General features: G+C 50.1%; 1 protein-coding gene across 3 annotated transcripts in view; it reads left to right on the top strand.

The window, feature by feature from the left end:
• Positions 1 to 6857: 6857 nt before the first annotated feature.
• The window catches only part of SUN1 (Sad1 and UNC84 domain containing 1), a 69058-nt gene continuing 66992 nt past the window's right edge, over positions 6858 to 8923 (top strand). For 2 of the 3 annotated variants that reach the window (XM_023516512.1, XM_023516511.1), the window contains exon 1: positions 6858 to 6915. The gene's annotated coding sequence lies outside the window, so the exon portion shown is untranslated. The remainder of the gene's footprint in view (positions 6916 to 8923) is intronic. The other variant, XM_023516513.1, reaches the window with a different exon arrangement.

Raw genomic sequence — 8923 nt, 5'->3', positions numbered from 1 at the left:
GAGCCATTAGTTAATTTTTTTAAAATGTAGTAATATTTTACTGGGTGCAGTGGCTCATGTCTATAATCCTAGCACTTTGGGAGGCCAATGTTGGTGGATTACTTGAGCTCAGGAGTTCAAGACCAGCCTGAGGATTGTTTGAGGCAGATGGATTGTTTGAGCTCAGGAGACCAGCCTGAGCAAGAGTGAGACCCCCATCTCTACTAAAAATAGAAAAACTAGACAGATGTTCTGGCCAGTGTCTATTGTCCCAGCTACTTAGGAGGCTGAGATAAGAGGATTGCTTGAGCCCAAGAGTTTGAGGTTACTGTGAGCTATGATGCCACAGTACTCTACCTAGGGCTACTGAGTGAGACTCTGTCTCAAAATAAAAATAAATAAATAAAGTGGTAAAATACATATTACCAGGTTAAGTGGTTTAAATGGTTAGAACACTAGTGTTAACCATTTTTAAGTGCACAGTTCAGTGACATTACACATATTCACTTTGCTGTGCAGTTGTCACTATCCTCCATCTCCAGAACCTCCTCATTTTCCCAAGCTGAAGCTCTGTCCCCATGAAGCAAAAACATCCCCTGCCCCCCCTTCTTTTTTCGAGACAGAATCTCACTTTGTCACCCTTGGTGGAGTGCTGTGGCATCACAGCTCACAGCAACCTCATAATCTTAGGTTTAAACAATTCTTTTGCCCCAGCCTCCCAAGTAGCTGGGACTATTGGCACCCACCACAACACTGGCTATTTTTATTTTGTTTTATTATTATTTTTTTTAGAGACAGAGTCTCCCTTTGTTGCCCTGGCATCACAGCCGTGGCATCACAGCTCACAGCAACCTCCAGCTCTTAGGCTTAGGTGATTCTCTTGCCTCAGCCTCCTGAGTAGCTGGGACTATAGGTGCCCGCCACAACGCCCACCTTTTTTTTGTTGCAGTTTTTTGGCCGGGGCTGGGTTTGAACCCGCCACCCTTGGTATATGGGGCCAGCGCTCTACTCACTAGCCACAGGCACTGCCCCAACACTGGCTATTTTTAGAGACGAGGTCTTGCTCTGGCTCTGGCTTAGGCTGGTCTTGAACCTGTGAGCTCAGGCAATCCACCCACCTCAGCCTCCCAGAGTGCTAGGATTACAGGCATGAGCCACTGTGCCCAGCCTCCCCTAGCCCCTTTCATCCACCACTCTGTCTCTGTGAATTTGATGACTCTAGGTGCCTCAAGTAAGGAGAATCACACAATATTTGTCCTTTTGTGTCTGGCTTGTCTCCTTGGCATAATGACCTTAGGGTTCATCTACATGGTAGCCTGTGTCAGAATCTCCTCCTTTTTCAAGGCTGAATAATATTCCACAATATGTGGACACCATGGTTTTTTTTTACCCACTCTCTATAGGTGGACACTGGGTTGCTTCTCCATTTTGGTTATGGTGGGCAATGCTGCTACAAACATGAATGTGAAATATCTCTTTATGAATTTGCTTTCAATTATTTTGGGTATATACCCAGAAGTGGGATTGATGGATCATTTGGTAATTCTGTTTAATTTTTTGAAGAATCATCACGTCATCTTCTACAGTGACTGCATCATTTTGCATTCCCATAAAATGCTTAATTTTATGTTATATGAATTTCACCTCAATTAGAAAACATAATGTTAGAAAGCAGGGACCTCAGAGCTCTGAGCCATGGTGGGGACTCAGGTTTCTTCTCCGAGTGACCTGAGAGCCTGGCAGTTGTCCGTGGGGCAGAGTAGGCTCTGACCAGTCCCAAGTAGTGTCAAGAGGAGTGTGAGGCCAGGAGTGGAAGCAGAGAAACTGAGCCAAGACCAGAGTTGGAGGGGTTGGGGTCAGAGAGCTAGTGGTGGGATGGGCTCAGGTTCTGATCTACTTCAAGGGCAGTGCTGAAGCATCACCAATGAGTGCGAGACTGAGGAAAGCCTCCAGGGTTTGGGAAAAGAGGTGCAGGAAGGAATGTGGGGTCCTTGGCTGACATGAGGAAGACCTGAAAAGGAGCAAGACTGGGCTGAGTTCAGGAATTCTGATCTGGAGATGTCACTCTGGGAATGCCATGAATTCCCAAGAAGAGATAGAAAAAGGATAGTTGGGCATGTCCACCAGGAGTTCAGGGTGTTCCCATCTAGAGATGTAGATTTAGGCAGCATCAGCTTATGTGTGGTATGGAATACGGTCTGTAGACAGAAAAGAAGGTACTAGCACCTAGAGGTCAAAGGGAAGAGGAAGAACCAGCAAAAAAAGGAAAGAAGGAGCCTTGGGGCGGGTGGAGAACTGGAGGGATGTAAGGAGAGGCGCGGAGGAGAGTATGCAGGAGAGCACTGTGAAGGGTCAAACTCGGAGACCCTGGGAAGTGGGGCCCGGGAACCATGCACGGGGATTAGTGCATCTTAAGGCAGTAGTGTTGGCTATTTTGGACTTGTGATAAGGACAGATTCTAGAGAGAACAAGAGGAGACTGGGGTGGAGAGAGGGAGCACATTCTTTCAAGGAGCTTTACTGAAAAAGAGAGAAGAAATGAAGAAGCAGGTAGAAAGAAATTTTGGAGGTATTTTGTTTTATTTTTAGGGTACAAACTATCTTCCTTAGCAAAAAATTGGGAGGTGGTGTGTCTCTCCACAAGTTTGCTAAACAACTGTAGCAGTTGAATGGTGGCTGAAAGGTGGCATGGCAGTGCCCAGAGAGGAGACTGTGAGTGGAGAGGTTCAGGCCAGGTGTATTGAGAGGGGACAGAGACCCACCTGGGTATAGATGGTGTAGTAGTTAGAGACCCCTTTTATATAGGGGCCGTTGGTAGTGGGCAAATTCCACAGCTTGTCCAGAGGGCTTTGGTGAGTCAGAGTCATTTGGCACAAATTTCTGGGGTGGGACTAACTAGGTCCTTTGTGTTCTTTGTTTTAGGAGGAGAGGAAGAGGAGGAGGGGGAAGGCTGCATTAGGTCCTCCACCGTGGCCCCCAAAGATGTGCCCAGCAGGAACCTTAGAATGTGACCCTGTTTAGCATAAGGGTCTTTGCAGAAGCAATTGAGGTAAAGATCTCAAGATGAGATCATCCTGGGCTCAGAGCAGCCCCAACTCCAAACACAAGTGTCCCTATAAAAGAGCAAGATAGAAAGAGAGAAGACCAGTGAAGGCAGACAGAGATCCGAGTGAGTCAACCTTAAGCCAAGAGACCCCAGTGTTGGAAGAGTAGAAAGGATCCTACCATTTAAGGTCAGCCCTTCTTGTGAAGTCCCCACAGGGCTGTTCTCTGTCCTCATGAGGGGAGAACCTGGTTCTCCTCTTGTATGTCTCTCTGCAGCTCTCCTAACTGTCCCTTTTGGGATGAATGGTGAGTCAAAACAGGGACAGACCCTTGTCAATCGTGACAGCATCTGTGTATGGATATTTCAATTCTGGATTTTGGAAAAGCTGGCCAAAGCAGCTCTCTGACATGTTTCTTTTACCACTGCCTATGGAGGCACTGCCCTGAGACCACATGGGGAACCCCCTCCCATGACCCCCGCTTGGGATACTCCTCCTCCAGCAGAAAAGCCACACTGCCTGCAGCAAAATCCTCTCCTTTGTGGATGTTTCTTCACCCAAAGCAGGAACCAGAAACAAGCAGGAGGGAGAACCCGCACGTGGGAAAGTGGAATTGCTTTCTTAAGATAAAGAGATTTCTTGAGCCTTGGGGATTCTCTCCCTTTGCTCTTCACCCAGGCCCCTCCTCTAGGTGCCACAAAGCCGCAGGTTTGGGTTTCCTTCTGGTCTCAGAGTCAGGCTCTGTTTACAACCAAAAGGTAGAATCTGCTGCCAAATTCCAGACATGAGATCACCCAGAATAAAGTCCTGCTATCTCTTGGGTGCTTAGCAGAATAGACCTTAGCTGCCCCGCTGTGCTCTGGGGCATGGAGCCCCCACAGAACCCCAGATCTCCTGTGGTTTCTAGTCCTGTTACTCCCTTGATGAGCTCCAGAGACTGAGGCCTTGGCCTTCCAGGGTATCTTGCCCTTCCAGGGAGGGTAGGGTAGACACTAGCCTGTTCGAAGGCAAGGCTCTACCACTTGAATGTCCCTCTTCTTGAGGGAGAGACCCAGGCAGGGGACTTAGGGTGCACAGGGGCAGGACCATCTACCAGAATCTGTTTAAGCAATAGATCTAATTCAAGGTTTTAATAGCAACAAGGTAAGGGCCATTGTATCAAAGCTCATAGGGTTTTTTTGTTTTGTTTTGAGACAGTCTAGCTCTGCCACCCAGGCTAGATAGAGTACAGTGCTCTCATCATAGCTCACTGTAGTCTCAAACTTCTAGGCTCCAGGAATTCTCCTGTCTCAGCCTCCCAAGTAGCTGGGACTAACAGGTGCACGCCATTATGCCCAGCTGATTTTTTGTGTTTTATAATTTTGTAGAGACAGGGTCTCAGTATGCTGCTCAGGCTTGTTTCAAACTCCTGGCCTCAAGTGATCCTCTCAATTCCCTCTCCCTAAGTGTTGGTATTACAGGCATGAGTCATGGCACTCAGCCCTAATGCTGTCTTAAAAAAAAAAAAATTAAAAGGCCAGGTGCGATGACTCACATCTGTAATCCTAACACTCTGGGAGGCCAAGATAGTTGCATTGCTTGAGCTCAGGAGTTCAAGTGGTCTCAGCCAGAGCAAGAGTGAGACCCTGTGTCTACTAGAAATAGAAAACTTAGCCAGTCATTGTAGTGGGCACCTATAGTCCCAGCTACTTGGGAGGCAGAGGCAAGAGGACTACTTGAACCAGGAATTTGAGGTTGCTGTGAGCTACAAAGATGCCATGACACTTTACCCAGGGTGATATAGAGAGACTTGGAATAAAAAAATTAAAAATGAATAAGTAAAAATTAAAGCTTATATATCAAACTATTATGAAGAGAAAAGTGGAGAAGAGATAACAAAACCAAGTCACTATGCCTAAGAGAAATGTCTGCACAAAGACCTGCCTGCTGATGTTTACAGAAGCTTTGTTTGTAACACTGTGCCCAGAACCTGGAGATAGCCCAGATGTCCACCAAGTGGTACAGGCTCAGCCAGCCAGGGCGACAGGCTTGAGCAGCCGCCTGTCTGTGTAGATAAATGGGATCATGGCCTGCTCATTAGCTTATGTGGGTTAGAGGTGAGAATATGCAGCAGAGATGGCATGGCCCCCAAAGGCTGAGAAGTTTGCCAGCCCCTTAACTAGCGAAGGGAACAGATAAATCCTTCGAATGTGGAACCCTCCTCAGCAGAAAGATCAAGTACATGCAGCAGCATGGGTGAACATGCTGAGTGACAGAGACCAGCCTTCAGAAGCTATGTCTGGTTTACATTTACATGCCTTCTGGAAAAGGTATGCAGAAGTGAGTGGGCATGGCAGGGGGTGACCTCAGAGGGCCCAAGGGGGGAGCTTTTCCAGGTGAAGGACACATGCTATATTTTCATTGCCACAGCAGTCACATAGCTGTATGTATTTGTCAAAACAGTCAACCACTTCAGAAAGGCGAATATCATATATTACTGTGTGTAAATTATACTTCAGTTAAAATATGCAATGAGCAAAGTGAAATTTGCAATACTTGGTTCAGACCCAGCCAGTGGAAAGGGTACTAGGGAATTCCATGCAGGGAAGATGTAGCCTTCCCAGCAGCCTTCCAGCAGAAGGCACAGCCACAACTCCGCAAAAAGGTAAGTAAGTTGGGGGAAGAGGGAAGGGAACAGGGGACTGAGGCCAAACACAGATGTCCTGGGTAGGGGGAGCCTATGGCCTGGAGAGGGTGGTTCTTACAGTGGGCCTGCCCCCCCCCCCAGGAATGGAGGTGTGGTGTGGCAGGTACTTTAGTGAGCCTGATGGTTCTGCAGAGAAGGGGAGCATACAGTGGGTCTCAAGGGCTGCACAGGAAGTGGGGGACACAGTGGGTCTAAGGAGGCTGCAGGGGAACGGTGCATGAGGTGGGCCAGGAGGCTGCAGAGAAATGGGCGTGAAGGCACATAGTGGGTCTCACGGGCCTGCAGAGGAAGGGGGCATGCGGTGGGGCTCAGGGGACTGCAGAGTGGGCACATCGTGGGGCTCAGGGGACTGCAGATAAAGGGGGCACATGGTAGGTATGGAGGAGTGCAGAAGGGGCACACAGTGGGTCTTAGGGAGCTGCCAAAGGGGGCACGCGGAGGGTTTCCAGGGGCTGCAGAGAAATAGGGATAGGGGCCACGCAGTGGCCTTTGGGAAGCTGCAGAGGAACGGAGCACGCGGTGGGCCTGGGGGGCTGCAGAGAAACGGCGGTAGGGGTACACGGTGAGTCTGGACCGGCTGCAGAGAAGGGGCACAGGGTGGGCCTCAGGGGGCTTCAGAGAAGGGGACACGGGGCGGGTCTCGGGGGTTGCAGAGCAGGGGGCACGTGGTGGGCCTCGGAGAGGGACCCGGGTCGCGTCACCAGGAGGGCGGCTGAAATCCCAGGCCGCAGCCTAGCCCCTGAGGACGCTGCAGCTCCAGCCCACAGGTCCCAGGCAGAGCGGGGGGCACGCGGTGAGCTTTCGGGGCTGCAGAGCAGGGAGCAGCGGAGCGGGCAGGCCGAGGCCCAGCGGATTGCAGCAGTCTTCGTAGCCACAGCAAGGGAGGAGCGGGCGGCGAGTGCACGCTGCCTGGGACCAGAGGGATGAAGCTGCAGCGTCCTCAGGGGCTGGGCGGCGGCCTGGGATTTGAGCCGCCCTCCTGGTGACGCGACCCTGGTCCCTCCCCGGCGCTTACCCCGAGCCTCCGCCCGCGGTCGGTAGCTGCCCGGTCATTGGCCAGTGAGCTTCAGATCGCGAGCTTGGATGGTGAACGTCTGCGGTTTCCCCGCCTCCGGCCCGGGGCGCAGCACGCGATTGGCTGGCGCGTGCAGGGCGTCCTCTGGGTCTCCGCGGCGCGGACGAGGCCTGGGGCGGTGGCGCGAGGCAGGTGAGGTCCGGGTAGCCAGGCCGGGTTGAGGTGGGGTGGCCGGCGGGGGAGCAGTGGAGACGCCCAGGCCCGGGGCCGCTAGGGCCTGGGCAGGGGCGGGAGCGGGGGCCGAGAGTTTCCCTTACCGCGGGCTGCGGGCTGCGGGCCGGGGACGAGGACGAGCTGAACTGCGGGCCCCGCCTGCGCCGCCAACGGCCGCGGTCCCCGCTGGAAGCCTCCGCCTTAGCGGTGAGGCCCTCATGGGCTCTTGCCGCGGAGTAGTTTCTGGGGTGCCTGCGGAGTCGGCGGAGCGGGCAGAGGGTAGCTTTAGGGGCTCGGCCTCGGGGTCCCGGTGGGGCCTCGGAATGCCGGGCTTCCCGCCCCTCGAGTCCCGGCCAGGGGGCGCCTTTGCAGCTCGAAGCCGGGGGGCGGGGGGGCGATGCGCGGGCGGGGACGCAGCCTAGGTCTCGGGTGCACCTGCCAAGCCCGGGTCCCTGCGGCTTCGGCGGCGTCTGCCCGCTCTTGGGCCTGGCAGTGACCCGGTTCTCCCTTGAGGGGTCGGCTGTGAGGTTCAGGTTGGAAACTGCTCGGCAGCCTCCGTTCGTGTGGCTCTGATTTGAATCCTTGATGTAAAGTCCTTGCTTGTTGTAAAATCTACTTTTTCTGCCTCTGCCTTTGGTGTGCAGAAACATGCGTTTTGATATTTTTATCTGTTTTGCTGGATACTGCATAGTTTATTTAATGGAAACTCATGATCGTTAGTCCTGGAGAATGTTCTCAAGTTATTTCTATAATTCCTTTTCTTTGTTTACTTTTCTGAGTGTTTTGGAAATGCTACTGTTTGGGCAGTGGACTTCTTTTTTTTTTTTTTTTTTTGAACGGTAACTATGTACATTAATGCACTTCTAGGGTACAGTGTGGGGTTTTCACATGCAATCTGAAATACTTCCATCAACTGGTCAACACAGCCTTCATGTCATTTTCTCAGTTATTGCTTTAAAACATTCACATTCTACTCTTATGGGCAGTGGACTTCTTATGCTGGTTTTCTAATTTACTTGTCTTTCTCTCTTCCATTTTCCTTGTTTTTTATTGTTTCACGTTAATTTGAGGGTACAAAGAATTAGGTTACAATGTGTGCATTTGTCAGGTAGAGTCCCTGTTATACCTGTGTCCTGTCCCCAAGAGGTGTTCGGTACACCCTAACATTGTGCCCATTAAGTGGGAACGTACCCACTCCCTCCCTCCTATTTTCCATTTTTTTCCACTTCCTAGATTTCCTTAATCTTTTCTTCCCAACTCATCTATTTAGCACATCTTAATTTGACCATCATATTTTAAATTATCCCAGAGCTCATTTTTTTCTCCTCCCAAATTTAGCAACATGTTCTTTATAAATGCAGTATCTTCTCATTCACCTGTTTTTTATTGTGCTAAAATACACATAAAATTTACTATTTTTAAACTGTAGAGTTCAGTGGTATTAAGTATGTTTATAGTGTTCTGCAGCCATCACCTCGTTCCGAAACTTTTTCCCTAAGCAGAAACCCTGTACCCACTGAGCAATTAGTCCCCATTCTTCCTCCTCCCTGGCCCTGGTGACCACTAATCTGCTTTCTGTCTCTGTGGATTTGCCTGTTCTGGATATTTCATATAAATAGAATCACACAGTGCGTAGCCCTTTGTGCCTGGCTGCTTTTATTTAAGGTAGTATCTTAAGCATTCAGATACATGTTGTAGCATGTATCAGCATTTTATTCTCCCTTATGGTTAAATAATTTTCCATTGTGTATAGACTCAGTCATTTTGTTTATCCATTCATCAACTGATGGCCTTTTGGGTTGTTTCCACCTGTTGACTATTGTGAATAATGCAGCTGTAAATATTTGTGTATAGTCTTGTCCTCTTGTCATGAGTTTGTTTGAGTACCCATTTTCAATTCTTTGGGTATGTACCCAGGAATGGAGTTGCTGGATTCTATGCTAACTATGTTTAGCTTTTTGAGGAACTGCCATGCTGGTTTTTTTGT

This window comes from Otolemur garnettii, unplaced genomic scaffold (genome assembly GCF_000181295.1).
Source record: "Otolemur garnettii isolate 467f Iridium unplaced genomic scaffold, OtoGar3 scaffold00092, whole genome shotgun sequence".
NCBI lineage: Eukaryota > Metazoa > Chordata > Mammalia > Primates > Galagidae > Otolemur > Otolemur garnettii.
The sequence above is the reverse complement of the archived record's forward strand: the minus strand, read 5'-3'. Positions and strand labels throughout refer to the sequence as shown.